General features: G+C 37.7%; 1 protein-coding gene and 1 pseudogene across 1 annotated transcript in view; one reads left to right on the top strand and one right to left on the bottom strand.

Moving 5' to 3' along the window:
• NRG1 (neuregulin 1) overlaps window positions 1-16,929 on the bottom strand; it is a 1,085,273-nt gene that overhangs the window by 752,966 nt on the left and 315,378 nt on the right. The window lies entirely within an intron of this gene.
• LOC112834529 (5'-nucleotidase domain-containing protein 2 pseudogene) lies at window positions 6,537-8,091 on the top strand (annotated as a pseudogene).

The following is a 16,929-nucleotide window of genomic DNA, read 5'->3' as shown; positions in this document are numbered from 1 at the left end:
GGGCTGTTGTACCACAACACAAAGAAATCTGGTCGGAAATGTCAAAGGGTCCTTAAATCCAGCCTGTGTTCTGCCCTCCCAGCTGTGTGTCCAGGTATGGGTTGCATCCTTCTGGAGAGGGCACCTTTTCCTAATTCTCATGAAAGTAACTTATGGATCAGTAGTGTACCTGAAAACACTTGCCCTTCAGTGTTGTTTTAATCATAAAGAGTAATATACACTACATCATATGACAATGACAGCCCATCACAGATCTCTAAATATAACTACGGTGGTTATTCAATTTAAAAAATCTATTCATTTGATTTTACAATATAAGTTAGATATAAATCATCATCACTCAAAATCAGAGACAACTGATGAACATTTGGAAAGACTGTTGTTAATTCCTATTAACTGCACATGCCTATGTGGATCTTTTGGGCCTTCCATATGCATTTAAGGTTTTTTGTTTTTGTTTTTTAAGATGTATTTATTTATTTATTTATTTATTTGAGAGAGGGGAGGAGGGGCAGAGGGAGAAGGAATCTTAAGCAGACTTTGTGCTGAGCACAGAGCCTGACACAGGACGCTGAGATCACAACCTGAGCTGAAACCAAGAGTCACTCAACCAACTGCACCATCCAGGTGCTTCCCTGATCCAGAGAATAATGGAAACTGTCAGTAAAACTTGGATTTAATAAAGGATAAACACTATCAGACAAACCTGATGAATTGTTTATATAATTATAAAGTGGTATAGGAAAAGCACACATTATATACAGTCACTTGGATATAAGAATAGGGTGCTCATAGAGGGAATTACATGAAACACTGGCCAAAAAACAAAAAGGTGAAATAAAATAATGGCATTGAGCTGTGGGGGGCGTCTAGAGAAATTCCACAGATGTCTGAGTAAGGTCCCCTTTTCTGTTTATTCATCTGTATTAATGATCTTTAGAATGTAGTAAACAGTATGTAATGAAATCTGCAGATACAGAAAGCTGGGGGACATTGCAAAGCATCAGCAAGGACAAAGAAATAATACAGATGGTCTGAGAGGAGTTACAGATTTTGGGCTCAAATAGCAAAACGAGAGGCAGTTTGGGAAAAGGCCAGCTAGGGGAAGATGAATGAAAACACAGATACCCACAGGGGAAAAAATGTGGAAAAGAGGTCTTCTGAGAAGGACCCATTGGAAAAGAGCTGAAGCTAGACAGCAGTCACCATCCAGGTGAGTTTGTGCTCCAAAATGGCAGCCCAAGTGGAAGAATTACTTTGAACGGCAGATGGAAAGACTTCACAATAAAAAGAGCTTCAAGGATTTCTCTCCACTAAATTCTCAAGTGGCTGCACCTGGAATACTACTTTTGGTGTAGGGGAATCTCTACCAAAAAATCTGGAACAAATTGGAAGTATAAGAACAGAGATATAAGTAACAGGAAGCCTGTTAAAACAGATTAGAAGAGCAAAGTATGGATGACTTGGCTAAAGGACACAGAGGAAAGTCTGGTGACAGTCTATAAACTCTGGAAATAAAAAGGGAAACTATGATGGTAAAAGTCAAACCAGCAGAGTGAAAAAGAACATACTGAGTTAAAGAGAGAATACAGCCTGACTCGTAGGAAAAAAAAATTCAAGTACATAAACTATGGAAACAGTATCATGAATTGTTCTGGGGAATCCACAGGATCAAGTTCAACTATTACTCAGAGTAACAGAAGTAAGAAGCTTAGAATGATAAAGAGCATTTACTCTAAGGCAAAAAGGACCTCAGAGAATTTTATCAAATCCATCTCTATGTCTCTCGACAGGAATACATCTAAATCATTCCTGATAAATTATAATGCATACTACTTCCAAAGAATTCAAGATAAGGAGTATATTGGAAGAGAACTGGGCAATAGAGAGGTTTTGATAAATTAACTTTCTACTTGACACATCAGAAAATCTAGTTGTTTTGACACCAAATCATTTTGCCACCTGAAACCATTCAATTAAACACTATACACATTGGTTTCTCGATGGAAAGAATAAGAGTTAACTACATAACTACTCACCACTCACAAAAATTGACTTGAAATGGATTAAAGACTTGAACAGAAACCTGAGATCATAAACTCTCAGAAGAAAATATCGAGGAAAATCTCCCTGACATTGGTCTTGGCAATGGTTTTTTGGATATAACATCAAAAACACAAGCAACAAAAGTAAAAATTAACAAATGGGGCTACAACAAATGAAAAGGCTTCTATACAGTAAAACAATCCTCAAAACAAAAAGTCAGCTTATGTAATGGTAGAAAATATTCAGATCATCTGATAAGGAGTTAATATCCAAAATACATAAAAACTCATATAACTCAACAGCAAAAGACCAAACCATGAAGTTAAAAAATTGACAGAGGAACTGAATAAATATTTTTCCAAAGAAGATAGACAAATGACCAGTAGGTACATGAAAAAGGTGCTCAACATCATTAGTCGTCAGAAAAATGCAAATCAAAACAATGAGATATCATTTCACATCTGTTGGGATGGCTATAATAAAAAAGACAAGACATAACAAGTATCGGTAAAGGTGTACAGAAAAGGGAACACTTGCACACTGTTGGTAGGAATGTAAATTGGTGTAGCCACTATGGAAAACAGTATGGAGGTTCCTCAAAAAATTAAAAATAGAACTACCATAAGATCCAACAATACCACTTCTGAATATATATCCAAAGAAAGTGAAAATGGGATCACAAAGAGTTACCTACGCTCCCACAATCATAATAGCATTATTCCACAATAGCCAAGATATGGAAACAACCTGTTTTTTTCAACAGAGGAATGGATAAACATTTATCTATCTATCTATCTATCTATCTATCTATCTATCTATCTATCTATCATCTATCTATACACACACACACACACACAAATATACACAGAGTAGAATGTTCATTGCTAGGGAAACAATGAAAGGTTTGGGAAATGAGGGTATGTTTGTCAAATGGTACAAATTTTGAGGTATAAGATGAATAAGTTCTGGAGACCAAATGTAGAGCATAGTGATTATAGTTAATAATGCTGTATTAAATACTTGAAAATTGCTAAAAAAGTAAATCTTAAGTTGTCTCACCACAAAAAAGAAATGGTAATTATGTGACATGAAGGTATTGTTAATGCTATAGTGATAATCATTTTGCAGTATACAGTGGTAGTCATTTTACAGTATATAACACATTGTATACCTTAAACTTATACAATGTTACATGTCCATTATATCTCAATAAAGCTAGAAAAATAAAAATAACAATAAAAGAGATACAGAGCACTCTTGCCCCTTCTGCTGTGTGAGAACACAGCAAGAAGACAGCTGTGAGCTCAAGACCTCATTTAATTCTAATTACTTCCCAAAAGCTCCACCTTGGAAATCCATCATATTGGAGAGATAAGAGTTTTAACATATGAATCTGAGGGAGCCCAAACATTCCGTCTATAGTACTTGTGTAGGAGGTACACTGGTGCAAAGTATCTAGAACAATCAAGAGCCCTGAAATGGAGAGAAGACTTGTGGGTTCTTGTTCTACCTCTGTCACTGACTTGGGAAGTTAAAAGCTGGAGCCAGAAGGTCTGGAATGAAATCCCAGCACTGTCTCTTACTAGCTGTGTATTCTTGCAAGTCCTTTTTCCCCTGCATTATCAGTCTTATTATTTGTAAGGGGGTGACAATAAGAGTATACCATCTATAATCTTTAGGGTGATTAAGTGATACATATTAAAATGTCACAACTGTCTGACAAATAGTATGCACTCGGTATCACTATAACTCCATTCGACAAAGTTCCCTTCTTGTAAAATAAAAGGGCTGTGCAAGATCAATCAAAACCTTGAGTTCTGTATTCATGGTTATTCTTTGAACTGAGACCTTCTGATTAGGCGAGAGAGATAAAATTAACATGCACGAAAGAAAAGAGAGAAAAAAAGTAAATGTTATTCCGTGTAGTGCTAGTCACATGTGTCAGATAAGATAAAAGAAAAAAGAAATCAATGCTAATAAGAATAGTTGGAGAAAGCCCGTGGAGCTAGAAGTGTCACAATGGCTATCATTTTGATAAAGAGGTGTGAGCATATCGAGCATATCTTAGACGGAATATTGGTAAAAACAGCCTCCCTGGAGAATGCGAGGGGATTGAAACCAAATCATGAGGATATTAAGGTAAGAATACTATATGAACTTGGAGCAACAGGCAATTGGAAAAGCTCTTGTTGCTTCCTTATGAATGTCTTCTCATGAAGGTTCTAATCCAATTGTACATCCCTTCATTTCACAGTCAGCCAGAAAAATGATCACACATTTCAGTGGAATCCAGTTACCTGAATAAACTGTTTGACTCTGTTTATACATACTATGAAAAGGGTGAACTGGGTAACATGTGTTAATCTCACCACCATCCCATGGACCCCTGCTTCATTTCCTCACTAAATAATCTTATTTGTCTCGTTTCCTCGCCAGATACCTCTGTTTCATTTTTTTCAATTTAGATAAACCTATTTGTGGTCCAGTATTTCTTGCCATGTTTTTAACCTCTGGATTTTCACGTCATCCCTAACATCTAAAAGGCCTCTTATGTATTCTGCAATGTGAAAGTGTCTTTTTTCCTTTTCCCTTTTCCCTTTAAATGTTATTAAAAATTGCACCCCTTCCATTACATGTTCCGTAGCTAACCCATTTCATTTCTGTTTAATCCAACCAACAGAGCAAAGTTCCTAGCATTACATATATCCGTTTTGGCCCATTTTCTTTTTCTTCTTCCAGCAGAAAAAGGGGAGTGGACAAGATGTAATGGGAACCAGTGACAAGTAAAGATATTGACCTAGATGGGTCAGCTCTCATTATAATTCAGATTTCCACACTGGGGTCCATTTACATCCATTTCAATTCATGAGCCTAGTGATCTAGTTTTACATGCTTATTTGTATTTATCCAACAGCCTGAAAGATAATTAGTGTCTTGTTAAAGTGCCTAAAACCGTACTCTCCACATGATGAACACTCAAAACTAGCAATGATGGCTGTTCTCATCCTAAAATGTGTTATTACTCAGGCTTCAAATCCAGTTCCCATTTATCTGGGCTATCCTTCAGGGCATTAAAATAAAAATGAGTGAGTTTTGTCATTTAGATAACTTTTCTGAGGTGGAACATACTTATGTAAATCAGAAATGTATTACATGGTTGTTCAAATCTGGTTGCCTTTTGGGATGTGTTGCTAGCTCTTCCTGAATCAAGACAATGGAGATTTAAATGCAAATATTCTAAGTTAATTGAAAAGATCAGAAATACTCAAAGATTACTAAAAATCGTGGTGCTTGCAAAAGGGAACATAAAGCTGAAAGCTTATACTCGGCTATAGACCAATTTCTAAGAAGCCTCTCAACTGTGAAATCATAAAATATGTTAAAATAAAAAACTTACAAAATAGGTTATACCTATTTTTTAGGTTTTAGTCCACTAAAGAGTTTCATGTATTTGTTAAAGTTTTTAGAACATGGTGGTTATTTAGTTTAAATCAATAAACATTATTGGGTACTACGATATAGCTGATACTTAAATATGAGTAACAAAACATTTAAAAAAATTTTTCATCATTGCCTTTTCCCTATAGAGGAAAATATTCTATCATAAATTAAATTTCACCTATAACAAATTAAAACTCTTACACATTTCTTGTATTATTAGTTTCTCCTACTTCCTTTGGAACTCCTGACTGTTGCCTTTCAATCTCCTGAAACCCATTTCTCCAACCACTTTGCCATTTCATTGTTTACTGCTACTTATTCTATGTCCCCTATGTTATCATCCCCACCTCCCAAAGGCTAGGCCATATTCTCCTCTTAATTTAAAGAGTAGAAGGAAGGCTTCAAAGAACTAAGCAAAATGTCTTATGAAGTATAGTGTAATCCAACAGTCCAAGCTCTCACGGATGCTCACACAACTGTTCAACATAAAAAACAAAAACAAACTCTGAATTCAGCTAGGACTTTACACTCGTGAAAGACCAGGAATACCTGTGGTCTGAAGGACCCCAGATGATGCTCCCCTCCAATGTGCTGAGAGACTCCTTAGACACAGCATCACGTATGATGAGTATGGACCAGAGCCAGTTGAAAAGAGGCTGCACTCTTGCTTCTGTCACTTAACCAGGTGACACTGGGTCAATTACTCATGTTCTCTGAGCCTCACTTTTCTCTTTTGTCAAATTGAAGATAAAGAGAAATACCTTATAATAGACAATTCTATTCAATTCTGAAAGCATATTCTGAGTGCCAACATGTACTAGGAGCCATTTTAAAGGCTTGATACATCAGTGAACAAAACTAATGAAACCCTGGCCATCATGAAGTTTAAATATAAGAACTGAAAAAAGTGATAGATAATAGATGACAGATAGATAGGAGAGAAAGAGAGTAGTTCATATATTCTCACATGTAAAAGGTTCGTTAAAGGCAGTCGGAGGGCGGCGGACTGGCCGACGGGCCGAGGGCTGCGCAGGCGGCGCGCAGCTGGCATGGCGGGTGCGGGGTTGCGGGCGGCCGCTCGGTGCTGGCTGCCCTGCAGGGGCCACGAGGGGCAGCGAGCCTCCTTGTCCTCGCCCTCCTGCCCTGGCTGCGGCCCCCCGGGTCCTGGCACCCACTGCCCGGGTGCCCTGCGCTCCGCGCCCACCCCGGCGCCCGCTGGCGGCGCCGAGCTCAGCACGCACCTGTGGGCTCGTTACCAGGACATGCGGAGACTGGTGCACGACATCTTGCCCCCCCGAGGTCTGTAGTATCCTGAACCTAGCGGTTCAGGACGCCAACAACGAGATCAGCCTGCGTGATCACGTCGAAGTCTACGGCTTCGACTACGACTACACGCTGGCCCAGTTTGCAGACACGCTGTACCCCGAGATCTTCAGTGCTGCCCGTGACATCCTGATTGAGCACTACAAGTACCCAGAGGGGATCCGGAAGTATGACTATGACCCCAGCTTTGCCATCCGAGGCCTCCACTACGACATTCAGAAGAGCCTTCTGATGAAGATCGACGCCTTCCATTACGTGCAGCTGGGGACGGCCTCCAGGGGCCTCCAGCCTGTGCCTGACGAGGAGGTGATCGATTTATATGGGGGCACCCAGCACATCCCACTGTACCAGGTGAGCAGCTTCTACGGCAAGGGTCCCTCCATCAAGCAGTTCATGGACATCTTCTCGCTGCCAGAGATGGCCCTGCTGTCCTGTGTGGTAGACCACTTCCTGGGGCACAGCCTGGAGTTTGACCAGGAGCTCCTCTACAAGGATGTGACGGATGCCATTCGAGACGTGCACGTGAAGGGCCTCATGTACCAGTGGATCGAGCGGGATATGGAGAAATACATCCTGAGAGGGGACGAGACGTTCGCTGTCCTGAGCCACCTGGTGGCACATGGGAAGCAGCTGTTCCTCTTCACCAACAGCCCTTTCAGCTTCGTGGACAAGGGGATGTGGCACATGGTGGGTCCCGACTGGCGTCAGCTCTTCGACGTGGTCATCGTCCAGGCAGACAAACCCAGCTTCTTCACTGGCCAGTGCAAGCCTTTCAGAAAACTCGATGAAAAGGGCTCCCTGCACTGGGACCGCATCACCTGCCCGGAGAAGGGCAAAATCTATCTGCAGGGAAACCTGTATGACTTCTTGCGCCTGACATAATGGCATAGACCCCGCGTGCTCTACTTCGGAGACCACCTGTACAGTGACCTGGCGGACCTCATGCTGTGGCACGGCTGGCGAACGGGGGCCATCATCCCCGAGCTAGAGCGCGAGATCCGCATCATTAACATGGAGCAGTACATGCACTCGCTGAGGTGGCAGCAGGCGCTCATAGGGCTGCTGGAGCGCATGCAGACGTACCAGGACGCCAAATCGCAGCAGGTGTTGGCGGCCTGGATGAAGGAGCTGCAGGACTGAGCTGTCTGCTCAACTACCGTGTGACTTCACCTTCTACCTGCGCCGCATTTCCCTACAGCATGAGGTGCCGCTCTGGATGGTCAGCTCTGCACCGGCTGCATGAAGACGCCCTTTCTGGGTGACATGGCCCACATCCGCTGAGGGCACCTTTATTGTCCAGAGCAGGTTGTAACCCCTCCTGCCCCGCCCACACTGGGCGTCGGTCCAGGAGGGGCAATAAAAGTGGTCTTCCTCTCAAAAAAAAAAAAAAAAGGTTCATTAAATAGTAGCTACCACAGAGGTGAAATGTGGGTACCTTTTCCTTGGGTAATAATCAACTGTTTTGGGTGTGGAAAGACAATTTCTATTACAATAAAATTTGTATAGTAGCAAGTAAAGATCTCTCTCTTTCCTTCTCTCTAGTCTATAAGTATTTGTAATAATTACGTCCCTTGCTCATAAACAAGGTTAAGCCATATGAGAGCAGGGAACACACCTTAACTTTGCAACTTAATACATATGTAAGAAAAAAAAGGTTTGTTAAAATTCTAATGTCTAATTTAAAGTATAAATTATCAGCTTATTAGATGGTATTTATACACACAGAGAGACATCCACATATATATGTATAAAAGTATAAATATGTGAGTAAGTTTCTGGTTGTGGCAACTGTAACTCTGTAGTTTATAAAATATACATGAGATGTATTCTAGTTGTGACCAGACTTAGCTGCATACACTGAGGCTCATGACTGTATTCTTCCTGTTATAGGCACTTTGAGGCAGTCAGATTCTGTTGCTGGTGTTAAGTAACAAAAAACAGAAATACACAAGGTTTCTATTAACTCCAAGTATATTTTACATAGCAACAACTACTAACTACATATGATAAAAACTATATGTAAGTGGAATATAAAACCAATATTATTAATGTTTAGACCAGTTACATTATATCAGTTATAAATAAGTCTTATTCTAGCATTTAAGAACACAGAGACTAGAACTATATTGTTTTGAATCTTAGTTCCTATACTTTTTCAGCTGTGTGACCTTAGACAATTTACAGTATCTCAGTTTCTTCATCTCTTAAATGGGGATTGTAATACCCCACAGGGTTATTGTGAGGATCAAATGAGTTAACATCCATAAAGCACTACTGTGAGATCTATATAAATGTTAAATATTATCTTTTAACAAAGAAAAGTGGATTGTCATAAGCAAACTAAATTGTTGAATGGTCCTAGAAAATAAAGCTTTTTACTTGTTAAAGTAAGTCACTGCTTATTAGCTAATTTTTAAACATATAAAATTTTATATAAAACCAAAACCACTTTTCAAACCACAAAATGATTTTGTAAATTCTTTGAATAAAAAAAGAAAACAATTTCAAAAAGCAAGGTTATATGTGAAAATGTATTTTGCATAAAAGGCAGCTGCCTTCTAAAGCATACATTTATGGAAGTAGAATATTTAAACAAGTAATTCAGAGTTACTGACTCTCTCTCTCACACACACACACACACACACACACACACACACACACACTCTCTCTCTCTCCCTCTCTCTCTCTCTCTCTCTCTCTTCCCCCCCCACCCCCTCTGGAGCATCCAGAGTAACTTCAAAGCTAAGAAGATTCAGCACTCAAATTTTCAGATAAATGCAAATCTCAGCCTGGCAATGAGATAGTGTGATCCTAAGATCATGTATTCTCCATGAGGTTTGTTTTATCTGAGCATACACTTTAATGTGAAAAATGAGGATTTTAATGGAGCAAAATACAAAATTTCTATAGAAAATATTCTCTCAAAGTACTCTCATTTGATGAGCAAAAGTTTTCAAGTTAAGACCAGAGAAAATACAAGACTAATAAATGTCACTCCTGAAGATTTTTTAAAGTGATCTTCAGAGAAATACATCAAAATAGAAACATTTCAACTCTCTTAGGATCTCAGAATAAGGTGATCTCAAAGGAAGACCACAAGAACAATTTAACCAACTACTTGGCTTGGTTCTGTACCTGCATCATCCAACAGTGTTGCTTCTCCTTTTGACAACACTGTCAGGTAGCTGGCTCTATAAATCCATAAAATGCCTCAGATACTTGCCTGAAATGTGTGCTTCCAAGTCTCTCTAAAAGTAAAATGTGTTAAATGATACAGACTGAAAGGATCCAAGATCAAGGACTGCTTACAGTGAAATAACACTGATTTGTAACACTTGTCATGATTGCTAAACTTTAATGAACAGATAAAATTAGTTACCAAAAGACTGTCCCTAAAGAAAGCAAGAGGTAAAAGGGGGTGGAAGGATGCAAGTTCTCCTTTTCAGTTGTCTATTTAGCTCCATGACCCATTCAGCTACAGGTATACATGCTACATCTCCTTTGGTGAATGGATTGCTGAAGCTCGCCCTGGGCTCTGGCCACCATCTCCATCTTCTGGGCTTGCTTTTAGAGAAATGCCCCTTGGTGAGAAAGGTTTATGGTACACAGTCATTAAATGTGATACAGTAGTTACACTGAGAACCTAAGCTTTCACAAGAGCAACTGAGCAGGTGACAGGACTCTAAGTTAGGCTACCCTCAGACACCAACGATAGAACATCTCCTCAGTTCTGTGGTAGAGACAGAGCCCATTTCTCCAGAGCAAATTTCTGAGATAAGTCATTAAGAATCCTGGACTTACAAGTGGTTTAATCCTTTATTAATTGAAGCAGAGCATTTGTTCTTTCACTCTTGGGGTATTTTATCACGTTAATATTTTTTAGCTAATATTCATTATGTGCATAATATGTGCCAGGCACCACTCCAAGCACTTTAGAACAATTATCACAAGTGATTTTTACAACAAAGTAATAAGCTACTTACTCTTATCCATCATAAAAATAATGATCAAAATAATTTCACAGGTTAGAAACCTGAGTCCCTGATGAATTAAATGGCTCACTTGAGATTACACCATTAGTAGGTGAAAGAGCTAAAACTCACATCATGACATGCCTATCATCAAAGGTCAAAGGCTGGACCTTCATTACATGCTCCACAGGCCCTTTTTCAGTCCTATTTTTTTGGAGGGGCCATTCTTTCTTTCTTTGGATCTCACCAAAAGAGAAGCATATGGTAGCAATCATCCAATTAAAAACAACCACTGCTTTTCCCTTTGACCTAAGGTTTAGGTGAGGGGGTCAGCATGCTCAATATATTAGGAGGGAAAAAAACCATAGTAGCCCTCTCCCTATCAGAGAATGGGAGAGAGAGCTAACTTTGTTCCCCCATTCTCAAGAGAGGAAGTGGATGAGCAAAAGTACATTGGAAATATCCTCTATGTGAATGGAATCCAAACTCTAAAACATGTAACATTTATAAAAACCTTACCTAAGACAGAAAAATAATACAAATCCCGAGAAACATAGGCAGGAACCAAAAATTAAATTTGCCAGAAGGAAATATGAACCCATAACATCTGGAGAAACAATTTAATATTCAGATATGGCATTCAAAGCAAAGGAACATTTGGAAAAGAGCATTGCCACAAATGATTCTTCATTCATATCTATTGTGGTTCAAATTTTATGAAATTAGCCAGCAAGATGCCTTGAAAAAAGCCAGTGGTGGTTTTAAGCTATTATTGCTATACACTGAAGAAAACATAAATTTCAGAAAATTGAGGGAATTATAAAAGGCCATACAGTATGTTGGCTCCAAAACAGATAACAGTTGTTCTGCCTCAAAACATCAAAATAACTTTATCCACTTAACTAACATCTACTGATCCCAGACTCTAAAGGGTTTAGAATAGCTATTTGTAACTCCTCAATGAAGTTGTTTAGAAAGTAACAATCACAAAATCACTGAATGTGGTTAATCGAGGTAAACAAATGAAGAAGTAATGAACATTTAAAAATCACTGTGAAATATTTTGCCATATGATTATATTGCACATGGAATGCTAGTCAATGAAAAATTATCTAGTAGGTGCTGGAAACTGTACCACTTGCTGGGGTTTCTAGACCTCAATAAGCTCACAGCCTGTCAAAATCAAAGAAATTTCATTAACACTGTCAGCAAATATCTTTTAAACTCTTCAATAGGTAACAAAAAAACATAAGTTAAAGTGTATCTTTGTCTTTTAACTCTTTAGCTAAAAATTAACCAGTTGACTAGAGCTACTACTTGCATATTCAGTAGTAATGGTATGTCTTTGACTATGATATTAGGATCCTTGTATCACTAATCAAACTCAAAAGAATCCTGTTCACAGGCCCCATACTGGCCAAGAATTTTCACCTTGAACTCACTAGTTAATTTTCCAGTCTACACACATGTCCTAATGAACCTGGAAGGCAATCAGTCCTAGCCAGCTACAGCATGGTGAAGGCCTACTGACTATAGAGAACAAGAGAGTAAATCCTAGAGAGATGCTTTGCTGGGGAAGATATAAGTGAAATATTTATGATCAGGTCAAAAGAGAGATGTGGGTTGTGTGAGATGACTATCTTCCATACCTGACAAGCCTATAAATAAAAATGAGAAGATCAACAGGTAGGAGTGGTGAAGGAATGATATATGTATAATAAGACATATATTCAGTTTTTGGAAATAAGAAGGAAGAAGGGAATAAAATGTAGTAAAGAAAAATTTAGGTGCCTATCAAGAGTAGTGATAGGATAACAGGAAGTTAAATGTCTTAGTTTTGCAATTTATAACCATGTCTTAAAAATATTTTCTGCAAAGAATGTTATTTATTATAGAAAATAAGTCCAACAATAAGGAAACAATTAAATAAACATCCACCCTAGAAAGAACAGGTACCATTACAAAATGTCATACACACACACACACACACACACACACAAAATAATGCTTACCAAGAGTTACAACATGAAAAACATGCATATAATTTAAGTAGAAATTTTAAGGCAATATTCAAATGATGAATGATCCCCACTATGTAGAAAAGTACATAAAAATAAAAATTTTAAAAGTTAACCATATTGTTTGCATTATAATGAGCTTCTAAAAACTTCTCAAATGGGAGAGTATTCACTCTAAGTAAAAAAAAAAAAAATCATTTTAATTGAGAATTCCATTTTAATTGAGAGATAAAATAAACTTTGCTTTATTTCCCAAGTTCTTTACAACAACATCCCTTACTTTGTCTCACACCCAGAACCAAGTTTAAATGTCTGCAGAGTAGCCAATAAAACTTTGAAGTGGAATTTAACAAATACCAAGAAAGCCCCTTATACAAATACTCCTCTTCAGTAGAGTCTGAAATCCTGCTCTGCTTTTTGTCACACAATCAAATATTGCTACGTCTGTAAAGTGAACACTCTTTGCTATGGGAATGTGACATTAAATAGGAACTTCTATTATTTAGAGTTAATATGCTTAATTAAACAATCATACTGAGGGAATAGGAGTTTTTTAAATGTGTGTTGGTAAAAGGCAAGGAGCGCAGTGGAACTTAATTCAAGAGTAAAAACACTTTTTTTTTTTTTTAAGGGAGCCCTACACCAAACTTGGGTCTTGAACTAACAATGCTGAGCTAGAGTAAAAACACTTTAGAAGAGGGTGTGGAATGTCATACCACCACATGAGGAAAGAGTGGTCAGGCTACTGAAAAGTACTCTGGGTGCCTAGAATTCTAGGACTCAGAAACAAGAGGATGCACCTGGAACTTAGAAGTGTAGTAAAGAAGCCACACAAGAAGACACCAAAGATGAAAGGCTTATTGGTCATTTTCCCTAGAGCCTACTCTTTTCTAACTTTAAGTAATTAATAATAAAAGCCCTGGGGCTTTCTACAGCTTGAAATAATGGAATGACATCTACTAATACTCTCAAGACTTGCAAAATATTGGGGTTGAAAAGGGCCTTAGAGAACACTTTTTATCAAAATCCTTTGTTGTAAAGATGAGGTTACTGATGGTCAGGAATATCGTTCTCACATGCAAATCAGATACCATTCCAACGTTTAAAATCTTTCAATGGCAGTATTTCTAATTTCAGTTATAACAGAGTTGCTTGTATCATACTAATATTTCCAGCAACAATAATAAATGCTGGAGGAGGGAAAATGTTTGAAGGCACTGGAGAATGACTAAGGCAGCTAGAACTTGAGGGATCAAGATCTGGAAAGAAGAGAAATGCATTTCACTTGAGACAACTGTCTATTCATAAGCAATATATGGCAAAGAGGCTGAGCAGAAAACTGTGGCTCAGAGCTTTCAGCAGTATCATGGACTGGGAGACAAAAATTGGGAGTTTGGGACCCATAAGGAAAAACACCCAGTCTTTCAGTCAAGACTCTGAAGGGCTGTATCCTAAAAGAAAGGGGAAACCAAAAAGAGCAAACTCTCATAAAGACTGAAATGCAACTTTGAGTCATTTCAGTTCCTTTTTGGATCAAGCTAATCTCTTCCTATTTCAGTACCTTCCAGAAGAAAAGACAATCCTTTCTGGGAAAATATGTTACCATCCACAGCCATAAAAATATTTTTATACACAATGTCTGATACCCAATCCAAAATTACCAACCACACAAGAGACAAGAGCAAATCTCTGAAAACCAGAAGAAAAGACCGTAGAAATGAACCTATCAGGAGGCTTAAATATAGCAATTACATACAAACGTTAAAATAAATAACTGCTGATGTCTTTTGTGGTTCCATACAAATTTTAGAATTATTTGTTCTAGTGCTATGAAAAATGCTATTGGTATTTTGATAGGGATTGCCCTGAATCTATAAATTGTTTGGGGTAATATGGACATTTTAACAATATTAATTCTTCCAGCCCATGAGCATGGAATGTCTTTCCATTTGTTTGTGTCCATGTGCCTTAGAGTTTTCAGAGTACAGATCTTTCACTCCCTTGGTTAAATTTATTCCTAGGTATTTTATTCTTTTTGGTGCAATTGTAAATGGGGATGTTTTCTAAATTTTCTTTCTGCTACTTCATTATCAGTGTTTAGGAATACAACAGATTTCTGTATATTAATTTTGTATCCTGCAACTGTACTGAATTCATTTATTAGTTCTAAGATTTTTTGGTGGACTTTTTAGGGTTTTCTTTATATAGTATTATGTCATCGATAGTGACAGTTTTGCTTCTTCTTTACCAATCTGAATGCCTTTTATTTCCTTTTCTTGTCTGACTGCTGCAGCTAGAACTTCCATTACTATACTGAATTAAGAGTGCTGTGAGTTGACAACCTTGCCTTGCTCCTGATCTTAGAGGAAAAGCTTTCAGTTTTTCACCTTTGAGCATGAGGTTAGCTATATATGGTCTTTATTATGTTGAGGTATGTCCCCTCTAAACCCACTTTGTTGAGAGTTTTTATTATGAACAAATGTAATCAAATGCTTTTTCTACATCTATGGCTATCTTGAGAAAGAAGAATAAAGCTGGAAGTATCCCAATCCTACATTCCAAGAAATACTACAAAGCTGTAATAATCAAAACAGTATGGTACTGGCACAAAAATTGACACTTCGAACAATGGAACAGTATAGAGAGCCCAGAAATAAACCCACACTTATATGGTCAATTTATCCAAGGCAGAGGAAGCAAATATATAATGGGGAAAAGACAGTCTTCTCAATAAATGGTATTGGGAAAACAGGACAGCTACATGCAAAAAACTGGAACTGGACCACTTTTTTACACCATACACAAAAATAAACTAAAAATGGATCAAACTTCTAAATGTGAGACCTGAAACCATAAAACTAAAAGAAAACAAGAGCGGTAATCTCTTACATATCAGCCTTAGCAATATATTTAGAACATGTCTTTCCAGGCAAGTGAAAAAAAGCAAAATTAAGCTATTGGAGCTACACTAAAATAAAAGCTTTTGCACAGCAAAGGAAACCATCAACAAAACAAAAAGGCAACCTAGTGAATGGGAGAAGATATTTGCAAATGAATCTTGGATAAAGAATTAATATCCAAAATATTTAAAAAATTGATACAACTCAAAACCAAAAGAAACCAAGCAACCCAATTAAAACATGGGTAGTAGTAAATACCACTACTGGTATTTACACAAAGAAAACAGAAACACTAATTTGGAAAGATACATGTACCTCTATGTTTACTTTGGCATTATTTACCATAGCCACGATATGGAAGCCACCCAAGTGTCCATTGGTAGATGAATGGACAAGGAAGATATAGTGTGTGTGTGTATGTGTGTGTGTGTGTGTGTGAATATATACATATGTAAATATATATATGCACAATATATGTATAGCATTATATGCATATATTAGAAAAGGAGGAAGACTGAGTATCAATAATCTAAGCTTCCAACACAAGAAGTTTGAAAAAGAATGGAAAATCAAACTGGAAAAAAGGAAAAAAGAGAAAAAATAAAGAACAGAGCATAAACCAATAAAAGGAAAATAAAGCCAACAATTAATTCTCAGAAAAGACTGCTGTATTTAATAAACATCTCACAAGCCTGACTAAGAAAAAAATTATAGCACAAATGGTCAGTATCAGGTGTAAAAACAAAAGGGACATAAATAGTGATCCCACTGGTGTCAAAACGATAATACAAGAAATAAATTTATGTCAATAAAATTGACAATTTGAACAAAATGGATAAATTAAAACCCCAAATTAAAACTAACATGTTTTCAGCATTATTTACAATAGCCAAGATAAGGAAGCAACCTAAGTGTTCACTGATAGAGGAATGGATAAAGAAGATGTGGTATACAATGGAATATTACACAACCATAAAAAGGATGAGATCTTGCCATCTGTGACAACATAGAAGGACCTAGAGGGTTTTATACTAAGTGAAATAAGTCAGACTGAGAAAGACAGATACCATATGATTTCACTCATATATGGAATCTAAAAAACAGATGAATAAATAAACAGAAAGCAGAATGAGACCTGTAATACAGAGAATGCACTGATTGTTGCCGGGGGATTGGGGATGGAAGGATGGGCAAAATGGGTGAAGGGGAGTGGGAGATACAGGATTCCAA

This window comes from Callorhinus ursinus, unplaced genomic scaffold, assembly GCF_003265705.2.
Source record: "Callorhinus ursinus isolate GAN/ISIS: 27379988/994484 unplaced genomic scaffold, GSC_fseal_2.0 scaffold17, whole genome shotgun sequence".
NCBI lineage: Eukaryota > Metazoa > Chordata > Mammalia > Carnivora > Otariidae > Callorhinus > Callorhinus ursinus.
The sequence above is the reverse complement of the archived record's forward strand: the minus strand, read 5'-3'. Positions and strand labels throughout refer to the sequence as shown.